This window comes from Lissotriton helveticus, chromosome 3_1 (genome assembly GCF_964261635.1).
Source record: "Lissotriton helveticus chromosome 3_1, aLisHel1.1, whole genome shotgun sequence".
Classification (NCBI taxonomy): Eukaryota; Metazoa; Chordata; class Amphibia; order Caudata; family Salamandridae; genus Lissotriton; species Lissotriton helveticus.
In genome coordinates, this window is record NC_136061.1 from 429,284,400 (window position 1) to 429,297,636 (window position 13,237).

General features: G+C 47.0%; 1 long non-coding RNA gene across 1 annotated transcript; it reads left to right on the forward strand.

The window, feature by feature from the left end:
* The first annotated feature begins 4,884 nt into the window (after positions 1–4,884).
* LOC144824575 (uncharacterized) lies at positions 4,885–7,302 on the forward strand. Its single transcript, XR_013609018.1, has 3 exons — positions 4,885–4,988; positions 5,266–5,363; positions 7,126–7,302. It is a non-coding gene; the product is annotated as an uncharacterized LOC144824575 (long non-coding RNA).
* Positions 7,303–13,237: the final 5,935 nt, after the last annotated feature.

Genomic DNA, 13,237 nt, shown 5'->3' on the forward strand with positions numbered 1-13,237 from the left:
AGCGCTACATAAGCAACATATATTTACTGATGTTCCTCTGTCTTCGTTTGCTTTTAGGTGCACAAAACTCCGCATCATCGTTGAGCATTCAGTGCCAGGAAGAAGTCCTGCTGCGGCCTGTTGTTCCGACATCTGAAGAAGATGGCTCCAAAAAGAGGTGCCCGTAGGTCCTCTTGCAAGAAAGATGTCTCTACTAAGGAGAAGAAGCAAGTGGCACCACTTACCAAGGAGACTGGTGGCTCAACCAATACATTTTTTGGAAAAAAAACAAAAAAAAACAAAGGCCCACCATGAGTGCTGCACAGGTAGCCTGTTTAGTTGTTGAATCACCAACGACCAGTGATGTTCGTTCATCGCAAGAAAGTAGCAGCACACCATCAACACAGGTTGTAACTCATCTCACAAGTACTATTCAACAACCAAAGCCGCAACAACAACTGCATGGGCTACTAGTACAAGCAGAAGTACATGCGCAAGGAGCTGTCCGAGAAGGAGCTGTCCGAGAAGGAGCTGTCCGAGAAGGAGCTGTCCGAGAAGGAGCTGGCTGTGAAGGAGCTGGCTGTGAAGGAGCTGGCCGAGAAGGAGCTGGCCGAGAAGGAGCTGGCCGAGAAGGAGAAGGCCGAGAAGGAGAAGGCCGAGAAGGAGAAGGCCGAGAAGGAGAAGGCCGAGAAGGAGAAGGCCGAGAAGGAGAAGGCCGAGAAGGAGAAGACCGAGAAGGAGAGGTCCATGGAGACTTGCAAGTAGAGGTCAGTGAAAATGCCCATGTAGCGGCGCATGGAGCGGTGCAAGTGCCCACAATGGTTGTTCTTCCAGAAGTAGGGGCACAGGAGGAAATTGACTTTGGAGCCGGGGTATCATGTCAGGAAGACGAAGCCACTCCTCCTGATGATTCATTTTCTCCCAGCTCCCCAGCAAGGAAAAGATCAAGGAGGGTGTGTAGAAGTTCCTCTTCAAGCCCCGCTCCATCAGATGATGATCTGGATCTAGATTGGCAACCATCTCCGACATCTGAGAGGGAGGCACACCATGAGCTGCGAAAGGTATCAAATGTTAAAAGGAAGGGCCCCGGAAAGCTCATACTTATGGATCCGAACGTCGGACTTGATGAAGTGGTTCATTCTGATGTTGATGAACAGGATGACAGCAATGACCTAGTCATCACACACGTCATTCCAGCCACACCGGCCATGCAGCAGACAGACATTTATACCCTATCCCGACGTCATGCTGAGCGTGACCCTGGCGACGTGGCACTGGTAGCACCACCAACGCAGTCAAGTAGTACAACAAGTTCAACAAAACCTACAGCTCCCATATTTTCTCCCCAGAGGGGGACTCCATCCAGCTCGACTCCCTCAAGTAAGGTTGCTGCAATAATTGCACAACCCAGTAGATGTCTGCAAGGCTCATCCACCACTGCTTCATCTGGCATTGGCAGCAGTATCACCTCGTGCGGCAAAACCAGAAGTTTCCAGTCCCCAGTTTGGAACTTTTTTAGTGTCCATGAAAAGTATGATAACATAGCCGTTTGTTGCATTTGTAAGACTAGCGTTAGCCGTGGTAAGACTGGTACCAACTATGGAACCGGAGGCCAGATAGGTCATCTTGAAAGAAAGCACGCTGTCGAATGGTTTCCGCACCTAGCAAACGTCAAGGGAAAGCGATCCCAAAGGGCAAGTGGCCAAAACATACCCATACTAGGTGTTTCATCTGAAGATGACGGGGAGGTAGAAGAAGCGTCAGACATGTGTCCGGTTGCACCCAGTACCCCTGGCAGCACCACACCCTCCGGAACACATAGGAGGCACACTGAGAGTCTGGGAGACACACCAATGCGGAAAATGTCAACACTGATCAGAAGTGGGTCGAAGAAGGCATCAGCATCATCCCGTAAATTTGTCCAGCACACCATTTCAGCCATGTTCTCCTCAGATGTGCAATTTCAACGCAACCACCCAACTGTACGCCTGTATAACACTAAGCTGGCTAAAATGCTAGCGGTGGACCTTCTCCCTTTTTCGTTTGTCGAAGGTGTGGGTTTCCTTGAACTCGTGGCAACACTGGCCCCTAAATGGAAGGTTCCTAGCCGGTTCTATTTTGCCAGGGTTGCTGTTCCAGCACTACATAAAGAGGTGCTTGAGTTGGTGGGGGCAGCTTTGCAGAAGAGTGCTGTTCACACTATACACCTGACAACAGACATGTGGACCAGTTGCCAAGCCCTTGATTACATGTGCATCACTGCACACTGGGTCTCTTTTTCAGGAGTCATAAAACAGATAAATGCAGGTGGTGACTTGGTCGAGATTTTTAAGGGTGCTCGTAAACATGCAACATTAGCCATGTTTGGCATGGAGAAAAGTCATACTGCAGTCAACATTTTGGCTGACTTTAACAAAAAGGTCTCGCAATGGCTGCCCCCAAGAAAATGCAAGGTTGGTTATGTTTCTACAGATAATGGCAGCAATGTAGTTAAGGCCATGGAGGACGGTTTCTATTTCAGAGTGCCGTGTTTGGCGCACTGTATCAACCTTGTTGTGCAAAATTTTTTGAAAAAAGAACTTGCAGTCGACAAAACACTGACCATCTGCAGAAGAATATGCACACATTTCAACCATTCTTTTAAGGCCCGGAAGGAGCTGAGGTGCAAGCAAAATGAACGTAGAATGCCAGTGAAAGCACTTATCCAGGAGGTGGCAACACGTTGGAGCTCAACCTTCTACATGCTTGAGCGTCTGCATGAGCTGTTTCCAGTAGTCAATGAGTATTTCTACAACCTGGGTGGTGATACAACAGAAATGATGCTAGCGGTGGAGCAATGGCAGCTAGTTAAAAGCCTGACAGACATGCTTCGTCCTTTTGAGGTCTTCACGCGTGACGTCAGCAGGGAGGACTGTTCTTTGAGCAAAGCTATCCCATTGTTGCTGAAGCTCGAGCACCAAGTCAAGGTGGTGTCTTCACAATTAAAGGACGTTGGAAAGAACGAAGCACATGAGTTGGCGCAGAGATTATTACAACGCCTAGTTATCAATGAACGGCTTGTAAAAATCAAGAAACAACAGCACTACATTTGTGCTACTATTCTGGATCCACGTTACAAAAAGCCATTGTTTGGCAAAGTAATAATTCCTTTTGAAACATCGGATGTTACAGAGTACAAAGGTTGGCTAGCTCAGTCAGCCATTCGTTTTGAAAGAGAGCGGAAGGAAACTGTAGGAGAAGACAGTACTACTAGTGAATCAGCAGGCCATCAGGCGTCCCAAAAAAGCACTTCTGCATCTGTGCCTGTGGCAGAAGTGAGTGTCTTTTCCTCTGAGCCGTTAACCACACCAGCAACCGTATCATCTGAACCAGGCCCAGGCGATATGTCTGAAGCGGGTTGGCTAACTCAGCTAGGGTTTCCTTGTCCTAGAAAGGACACAGAAGTGCAAAATACAGGAATCCGGGAGGACATTCTTTCAATGGTGCAGGCCTATCTGGATGACTCAACAGAGGTCAATATTACTGAGGACCCATTGGCGTATTGGCATGGGAAAAGAAAAATATGGCGAGAGCTCACCAACCTGGCTATCAATTACTTGTCTTGCCCACTCACAATCGTGTCTTCAGAACGTGTTTTTAGTTCTGCTGGTGGCATTGTGACTTCCAAAAGGTCCCGCCTCTTGCCCGCAAATGTGGAGCGGCTCACCTTGATAAAGATGAACCAGCACTTCATACCACCAGATTACAGAGTACGAGAATCCACGCAGGAAGAAGAGGACACCGACCTACCTGAGGAAAGTTCTCCTCAGTTACTAGAAGTAACCCCGACTGATGATTTAGCAGAGTATGAGGACGAGTTCTGCTTCCCTGACAGCGAGTTCTGAAAATTAGTCAATCATTCATTAATTGTAAATTTAGTCCTCCTTATTCACTTTTATTCCTGTGTGTCTGTCTTTCTTTAGCAAGTGCTTCATCACATTCCCAACAAAACTGTAATCAACCAATAAAACAACAAGCCCATCAACAGAACTGTCTTGATTTTGATGCCGCAGCATTCCTCAGGTTCACAACAGTTAGTTGACAAGAACTCAGTCCTGGTCGTCTATCCTGAGTCCTCCTCCTCCAGACTCACCCTATCCATTACCCATAATGCTGATGCCTGGATTCTGCACAATGAAGAAACTTACGTTGACGAGTCCCCTAACGCCTTAGGACACTGTGAATTCCAGGTGGAGCCAGCCCTCAAACACAAATTACAGGTAAGATAAGCGTTTGGATGGGAGGTAGTATAATGGAGTGTTCGGAGAGGCGAGAGAGTGACAGTGGTACTGGTAGTAAAGTCCTAGGGCTCTTGAATTAACAAACTCTGTGACAGGCATTTACTTTGGAAAACATTTGGCCTATTGCACGTGAACGTTTAGGCGTTATTATTGCTCGCTTGCCTGTCTTAGGGGTGCTGTCTGTGGGGCTTCTAGGTTTTTGTGGTGTGTGAGCACCGCTGCCACATTTCTAATGTTGATTGCTTTTGTTTTGCAGAAAATCCACGCCGGGAAACTCCAGTTGTGGCCCTGCTGCAGAACGCTTTCGGACTCTGTGAATTCCAGGTGGAGCCAGCCCTCAAACACAAATTACAGGTAAGATAAGCGTTTGGATGGGAGGTAGTATAATGGAGTGTTCGGAGAGGCGAGAGAGTGACAGTGGTACTGGTAGTAAAGTCCTAGGGCTCTTGAATTAACAAACTCTGTGACAGGCATTTACTTTGGAAAACATTTGGCCTATTGCACGTGAACGTTTAGGCGTTATTATTGCTCGCTTGCCTGTCTTAGGGGTGCTGTCTGTGGGGCTTCTAGGTTTTTGTGGTGTGTGAGCACCGCTGCCACATTTCTAATGTTGATTGCTTTTGTTTTGCAGAAAATCCACGCCGGGAAACTCCAGTTGTGGCCCTGCTGCAGAACGCTTTAGGACTCTGTGAATTCCAGGTGGAGCCAGCCCTCAAACACAAATTACAGGTAAGATAAGCGTTTGGATGGGAGGTAGTATAATGGAGTGTTCGGAGAGGCGAGAGAGTGACAGTGGTACTGGTAGTAAAGTCCTAGGGCTCTTGAATTAACAAACTCTGTGACAGGCATTTACTTTGGAAAACATTTGGCCTATTGCACGTGAACGTTTAGGCGTTATTATTGCTCGCTTGCCTGTCTTAGGGGTGCTGTCTGTGGGGCTTCTAGGTTTTTGTGGTGTGTGAGCACCGCTGCCACATTTCTAATGTTGATTGCTTTTGTTTTGCAGAAAATCCACGCCGGGAAACTCCAGTTGTGGCCCTGCTGCAGAACGCTTTAGGACTCTGTGAATTCCAGGTGGAGCCAGCCCTCAAACACAAATTACAGGTAAGATAAGCGTTTGGATGGGAGGTAGTATAATGGAGTGTTCGGAGAGGCGAGAGAGTGACAGTGGTACTGGTAGTAAAGTCCTAGGGCTCTTGAATTAACAAACTCTGTGACAGGCATTTACTTTGGAAAACATTTGGCCTATTGCACGTGAACCAACACGATGACAGTGTTCAGTTAAATGAACTTACTGCAAAACCACCACCCACCAAGCTCAAAAGTAGTAAAAAAACAGGTATGCTCAGATAAAGTTTGAAAAAGTATATTTATATCCCTAACAAAATAATCTCCAGCAAGACCCTCCCTAACCCCAACAAATAAATAGTCCTTCAAAAGTCCCCAAAAAACCCAACTCCCAATTCCCACCCCCCAAAAGTCTCTAAAAAAGGGGCAAGGGACACTCTAGGGATGCAAGCTGTTAAGTTTGGCCTCCAGGGCATCATGCCTTAGGGCCAGGGCATCATACTTCTCCTGGAGGGTGGCGTGATCTAGGCGGAGGCCCTCCACCACATTCTGATATTCGTTCCATTTCTGGACCTCCGCCTCTAGGTCGGACACTCTGCGGAGTGCACGGCGCAAGCGAGCCTTAACAGTACTGCGAGGTGCAGCTTTTGCTGCTCGGCGGTGGCGTCTTCCAGCACGGCTCCGGTTCGCTGGAGCACTGCGCTTACCGGCAGAACGTGGGGTCACGGAGGAGGATGCAGATGTTGATGCACTGGACTGTGTGTCGTCCCCCTCCAATTCCACCAGCCGCCGATATTGGGCAACAGTTGCTTCCAGCCTCCGTTGCCGGGCCAGTACAGCCAGCATACTCCTCGTCGGTTTTGAGGTTTTAGTATTGCCAACTATATGAAGAAAGAAAGACATAATATGTAACCAATGCTCTTTAAGAATATGATTAACACAAAATAATTCAGCAGGAAGTTGTGTCACATTACAACTAGCAACTAGCCAGCGCAGTACAAAACTATTCAGGCCAGTATCATGGGCGTCCGCAGGGAGGGGCAAGGGGGGCGCTTGAATCACCATTTCCCTTCCCACAACTCACTTGTATCCTTGGTTTGATGCTCTTTCATATGAAAGAGATCTGGCAGAAGCCCAGGCGATATGTCTGTTTCCCTCTCTCTCTCTCTCTCTGTCTCCCTCTTTATGTCTCCCTGTGTCTCCCTCTACCTCGCTGTCTCTCTCTCTCTGTCTCCCTCATTCACCCTCCCTCTGGCTCCCTCCCTCTCTCTCTCTCCTTCTGTCTTCCTCTCTCTCTGTCTCTGCCTCTATCTGTCTGTCGGTCCCAGCCTGCTGTAATTACCATATTGTAATTTGTCACTGGGCCACCACTGGATACACATCATATCCTATCTAAGAGTCAGATAGTACCATGATCCAGCTTACCTGTACTCGCCACCGCCACTGTCTCCTTCCTCACAGTCTGTACTTCTTCTTGGTCCGACTCCTCTAGCGCCGCCTCCTCCCCAGATTGATCCTCGGACTCCGAGTCAAGGATCACCACCACATCCGAGCTGGCCCCGCCACCAGATGTTCCACCTACAAAGTTGATTTAAGAATGTTAGATTACACCACTCCACTAGTATTTGGTCTATGAATGAAAAAATGTGAAAACAACAGAAAAATTAATTGACTGTCTACTCTAGTCTAAAGTAAAAATGTCCCTCCTTCCAGGGAAAGCTGTTGTCTTGCTTCATTTTTTTGTCACAATTGTTGAATGCTTGCTTAATTTTAACACACTCCATTTTTCTCTGAACAGACAGAAACTGGACTTCTAAGGACAAGAGCAACATCAACTTCAAACCAGGTGAAAGCTCGGCTCGACCACAAGAAATGTTTTCCATTACTCATCAACTCAGCACCAAGCACTTTTCCATTTCCAACTAACTTTATTTTAATATATGTGTTTACTTAAACTTTTAATAAAGCTTTTAAACTTGAATAGACTCTGTGGTTTTTAGTCCTCCAGACTAGAGTGACTGAGCGAAAAGTTTTGCAATTTTTGCAAGGAGGAGTCCGTGCCGCTGACACTACCAGGTTTATTTATACAGTGTGCCAAACACGCTACTCTGAAATATTATTACTCTGGTCTTTGGTGTCCATAGTTCGGTTTGTGGAGAATTGTCCCTGCAACAGTAGGATTATTGATTTTGCTCCTATCTAAACACTATTTCGAAACAATTAAATTAGGAACGCTTGGACAACAATAGGTCCTCTATATTTAAATGAAAACTTACTGGGGCCAGCAATGGAGCACTCGCCGCCCTGGCCTGCATCCTCCTCCTTTGGAGCCACTGCATCCGATTTTTCGGTCCGCTTGCCCCTGGGGGGACCTGACGTACAACATGAAAGAAAGAACAGAAAACATTGATGATTGCTGCTTGTCGATGTCCTTGTCAACCAAAGCAAACATTTAGAAAGAACAAGAACCAACTATTTCAGTCAAAAAGAGGGCTACAAAGGAAGGACTGCACCTGAGCCTCTACTCTAGGGGCAGATTTACAAGCCCCTTGCAGCTCTTTTGCTCCGTTCTTGCGTCACTTTTGTGACGCAGCGCCACAACAAGAGAGGCGCCATGGTGTGGCGTATATTAACAACATGACGCATATGGGAGATGCATCCCATTCTAAAGCCCTGCGCCATTAGGGAGCATTCCAGCGCAAGGGAGGGCGTTCCTGCGCAGGAACGCATGCTAAAAGTGGCTATGGGGAATAGATAAAATTTCAATCAGTCATTTAGGACAATGATGCGTCACTGAAACCCTGCGCCTGCATGAAGCAGACTTACGGCTTGACGCAGCATTGCTGGAGCTGCGCCATCGTTGCAACGCAACTCCATCAATGAGCCGCCTTTACGGCACCGATGCGTAACGCTTCGGTGACGTTTTGGGACCATGGTGTGCAGCATTGTAAATACGGCGCACCATGGGTGGTGCTGGCGTGCCGCACACTTTGCAGGGATGCGCAGGTAATTGCTAATCTGACACTTAGGGGCATACTTACGAGTTCTGAGCTGGACACCTCCAGATGTGCACCAGAACAAATGCGTAACGCAAAACTAACCTTGCGTCACGGCAGATGCGCCGCTATTACAATGCGGCAAACCCTGGCCCAAGGGTAGGCAGATGCGTGACGCATCTCGTGACGAAAGAGGGGCGCATCTCTAGAGTCGCGTCGCGGGCGCGTTGCAACTATAGCAATGCTCAGGGCTGCCCAATACTCAACATACCGCATCAGTCCTTACGCCTGCTTCAAGCAAGCAGGCATAAAGAATTGACATAGCAGCGTCGCGGAAGTGCCTGCGTTAAATCTTGTAGATTTCACGCAGGCACTTTTGCGAGGCGCACAGCTGACTGACCGCCACCCCCCCCCCCTTGCGTGGGAACGCACCCATTGTGGCGCAGGCCCAGGCCTTCACGTGGCGCATCTCCTTAGATGGATCACGTTGTACATGACTCGCAGGGATGCGCCACGTTTACGTCGCTGTGCGTCAGGTAAGGCAGCGTAAACGTGGAACAAGGGGCTTGTAAATCTGCCCCTTTGTGTCTAGCATTACGCAGTTCTGTAAAATACACTCATACATTACTCAGCCCAATTAAATGAACACAAAATAGAAAGCAAATAAGCAGTGGCACCGCCACAGAGAAGGAGAACAGTGCACCTGAAATGCACAGAAGATTTTGAAATATTAATTTACCTCTCTTATCAATGTAATCAGCAGCATTATTGCTCTTTGTAAAAAAATTAAAGCAAACATTTGCAATATAACACAGTCACACAGAGCAGGAGAAAAAACAGAGTAGTGAGTGATGAAAAAATTGCTATTACTACTCACCAAGCCCGGGGACCTCCACTCCCAGCACGTCTAGCAGGTCACGCTCTCGGTCCAGGATATCGGTCCAGCGGTGGGTGACTTGATTGTAGGTGCGCTGGACCACCGTGATCTTAAAAAGGGCCCGGCACACCTGCCCCCACCGCTTCCGTCGCTCCTGGCTGTTGGTGTAACCAGCAGCGATCCTGCAGCCTGCTGCGATGGTCCTGGGGAGACGGCGCTGCACATAAAAAACAAGTGCGCCCACCTCCTCAGGGCTGAAGATCTCCCGAGGCACCACCATTTCCGCCCTCAAGCGGCCACACGGGAGCCGGGCACGGGCTGCGGCGGCCGTCTTGGGCAGCTTGACTGCTGTCTTCACCATGTTCTGGGCAGGTAAGGAGATAAAATGAAAAAGAATAAGAGTAGAAAAGAAGGAAATAAAAGTTTAAAAAAGTAGTTGAAAAGTAAACAAAAGTAGACTAAAACACAAAAATATAGACCTAGAAAACAAGAGGGATAGAAAAAAAGTTTAATAGATCAAAAAAAAAATAAAACAAGCAAAGGATGGCAGAGATATACAGAGGATAGAAACACCATGCCCAGACACATAGGAATGAATGAAAAACAAGATGGCCGCCCGAACACGTGCGTGTAAGTAAGTTCGCACGCGATTTCTCTCGCGAACTCATGCAAACTTGTATTCGCAAGGCGCTCATCGCGCGAGATTACACATAGCGGGCGGAAACGGAAATACGTCACGCAAACAAAATGGCGGCGCCCATACTCAACCTTGGGGTAACTCGCACGAGTTCGCGGCTTCCACGGTCGATTTCGCACGACGCCGCGCCTCGCGAATAGGGCGAAATTACCAAAAGCAAAACCAACGAGCAGGTGCAAAAGTTCGAGCTCATCATTTGTAACCATTTCCCTGTAGTGCTTCCTGAAGGGGCCCTCCAGAATCCGGTTGCCTACTTGCAACTATTGTGTGACCCTGCTCTGACAGTCACAGAATAGTTACAAGTATGCCATTGCATCCTGTTAAAAAAAAATTACATTGCAACAAAAAGGAAAGGGAGCAGACAAGCAGGTGCCAGCCTTCATTAATGTCAGTTGGGGCAGGGCAGGTGTTGTTGTTTGCAAAACTTAAAGCACTTAGCAGGTGTGCTTTGCTTTGCCTCAATAATGTACACTCACTGGTCAATCAGAGGGTGCTGTGATGACACCGAGGGTGGCATGGGTGTGCCAGCCAGAGGGTGGCATGGGTGAACCAGAGTGCCAGTGTTGACAGGATGGCAGTGCTTTGCTTTGCCCCAATAATGTACACTGGTGAACCAGAGGGTGCTGTGATGACACAGAGGGTAACATGGGTGAGCCAGAGGGTGGCATGGGTGACCAAAGAGAGTGCCAGTGGTAACAGAGGGTGGCAGTGATGAAGAAAGCCTTGCAAACAGGCTGGGCACGTAGAAACAACAAGTTCGCAAAACTGGCGACCCGACAAGTAAGTTCGCAATTTGCGAAATTGTACAAAACCCTCGCGAACTTGCAAAAACCCGTGCGAACACACCCCCCCCCCCAAAAATACGCAAATCCGCGACAATTCGCGGAATTTGCAGATTTTCGCAATCCGCAAATACGCAAATTCGCGGATTGCGAATCCGCAAAATACGCCCATGCTTAACCTTTACCTATTTTTCAAGAAATATCTCACCTGTCATTATGTAAGCATATTCTCGTTTAATTTGAAGTGTACTCCATCTGATGGCGATAGGGGACTTCAGTTCACATTTTAATGCACTTCAAGAGGTGCTTTGGAAAGCCTGTTGTCAAACGTTCAGGAATCATATTAGTATTTCATTTCCTTTTTGTAAACTTATTGTGAACGTTTTTCTATTGCCTGAGGATGACTAGTGAGGTCTCAGACATGGTTTGCGCTGTATATATTAGTTAGTTAACCTTAGTTACTGTTTGAGAGTAGCCAGACAACAGGTCAGGACCAAGACAGGCACTGAAGGTGTCAAACTATTAAAACCAGATACGATGCAAGTACAGTGCAGCAATTCTGTACTAGCCTAGAAGAGGTACATACATGTATGTTATGGGGTGTGGAGTAGGATGATTGTCCCATCACACTGAAATATATCCCATATTTGGGTCTAAAAAAGAGGTACGTTGCAGAACATCGCTATATTTTGGCATTTATGTTCAAAACTGGGTGATGACTGCCTAGGAGTGCTTATCTAACTTTGCCTTAAATCTGGCAACATAATTCAGTCATCCCTTTCAGTTGTTTGGGCCTGCCACCATCAAATTATTGAATGAGATTTTAGACAAAAGCCAGGAGAAGGTTGCTTTGCCAGCTAGGTGGCATGGTATCACCATGGCCTATTCAACTGTGGGTCCGTTCCAGGCTCTTGTGTCCTCGTCAGTGTAAGCTGGTGTGGATGATTCAAGAACATATTGGTTTCTTGATAAAGGGTCAACAGTGGGGTTTGGGAAAAGCTATTTATTGTTGAAGAAGCTTTGTGAGGCTCTCAAAGAGATCAGGAAATATGTTTCAATGTCTGGAAGGAGTGATTCCAATGGGGTTACTTTCAGTGGCGGTTGATAGGGAACGGGGGCAGGGGAAAGCGGGTGGTTAGAACATTTTTAAAAAAGAAAGAAAACTTACCTGCGTTCGCATCAAAGCTGCCGCCTCTCCTCCGTTGCAGGAAGCACCTGGGCTCACCTACGCCAATCACAATGCAGCAATGAAACATTGTGATTGGTCTGAGTGCCGTAGTTTGAAGCTCAGGTGGGGTCATGGAGCCTGTGCATGGTCATCACCAGGCTGTGCATTACAGCCTGGTGGGGAAGATGCAAAGTGTGCATGAACTTTTGGTTGGCCCAAGAGTGCAGGTCAAACAGTTCACGCGCACTTAGGGAGTGAAAACACTCCTTTCCCTGGCCCCTGCTATGGTCCAGCCCCTCCCCTTCCCGCACCTAGGAACAGAAAAATAAACTGACAATAACGTGCAGTCATAATTTTATTTTTCCACTGCACTGCTCTAAAAAGCAGTGGAGTGACGTTCCTCCGCCTTAGCGGAGGAGCCACGACAGGTTACTTTTCCTGAATTAAGAAAAAATAATCCCATTAGAATAACCTTTACATCTTTTTTTTTTAATTCAAGAAAAATAACCTCGTTGGGATTACTTTTCTCATCCTTTTTTCTTCATTTTGTGACAATCTTATCAATGTTAAGATAAACTTTGATGAAATAAAAAAAAATAAGAAAACCATATAAAAACATCTACAGCAACAATTAGAATAGCTAAAGAGCCATTCCAAATAAAGAAAGAGGATATCATACAAAACAACAGCAGACTCGAATCATACCATCTTGATCTTGTATCATTACAAAGTTCATCTGAATAATGAAGACGCACTTTTAACATGAGCTCAGTCATCATTGCAACATCCATCTCAAGCTTATGTGTACTGTACACTCAACCACATCTCCTCTGATGGCACTGGACCAGTAATCATTATCGGAAAAGGCCATACAGGCCAGAGGTGAGGAATTCTGACTCTGACTCTCCAAATGCACCCTTGATAAGACATATCTCAACCTAAAGCAAAAGATACATAAAGTAAGCTGTCTGTACTTGGGTTGCTGTATCACTCTTATATATGTGCTTGCTTAGACCCACAAATTCACTCCCATTGTCCGACCATACAATTCTCGGCAAACCAAATCTGGGTAAATACTCTTTGAGCAAAACCTTGCTAAATTTGTGCCGGTGCTTTCCGGTGCTTAGCACCGGCACCTTTTTATCAGGGCCGGGTCTACACTGCCACTGACAACTTTCATCAACATGACGACTGCAGTGCAGTCTGCACGTCTGATGTGTCAAAGAGTACATTAAATATAGATGTCTTACTGCGGTGTTGTTCACTTCACTCTCTTACAGTCTCCAGAGTCCCACGGTAAAGAAGTGTGTTGCTGTGCAGCGCTTAGAGAGCAAGCCCGATAATAATGCCATCTCCATGATGCGTTTACAAATCAATTTGCTTTCATTGT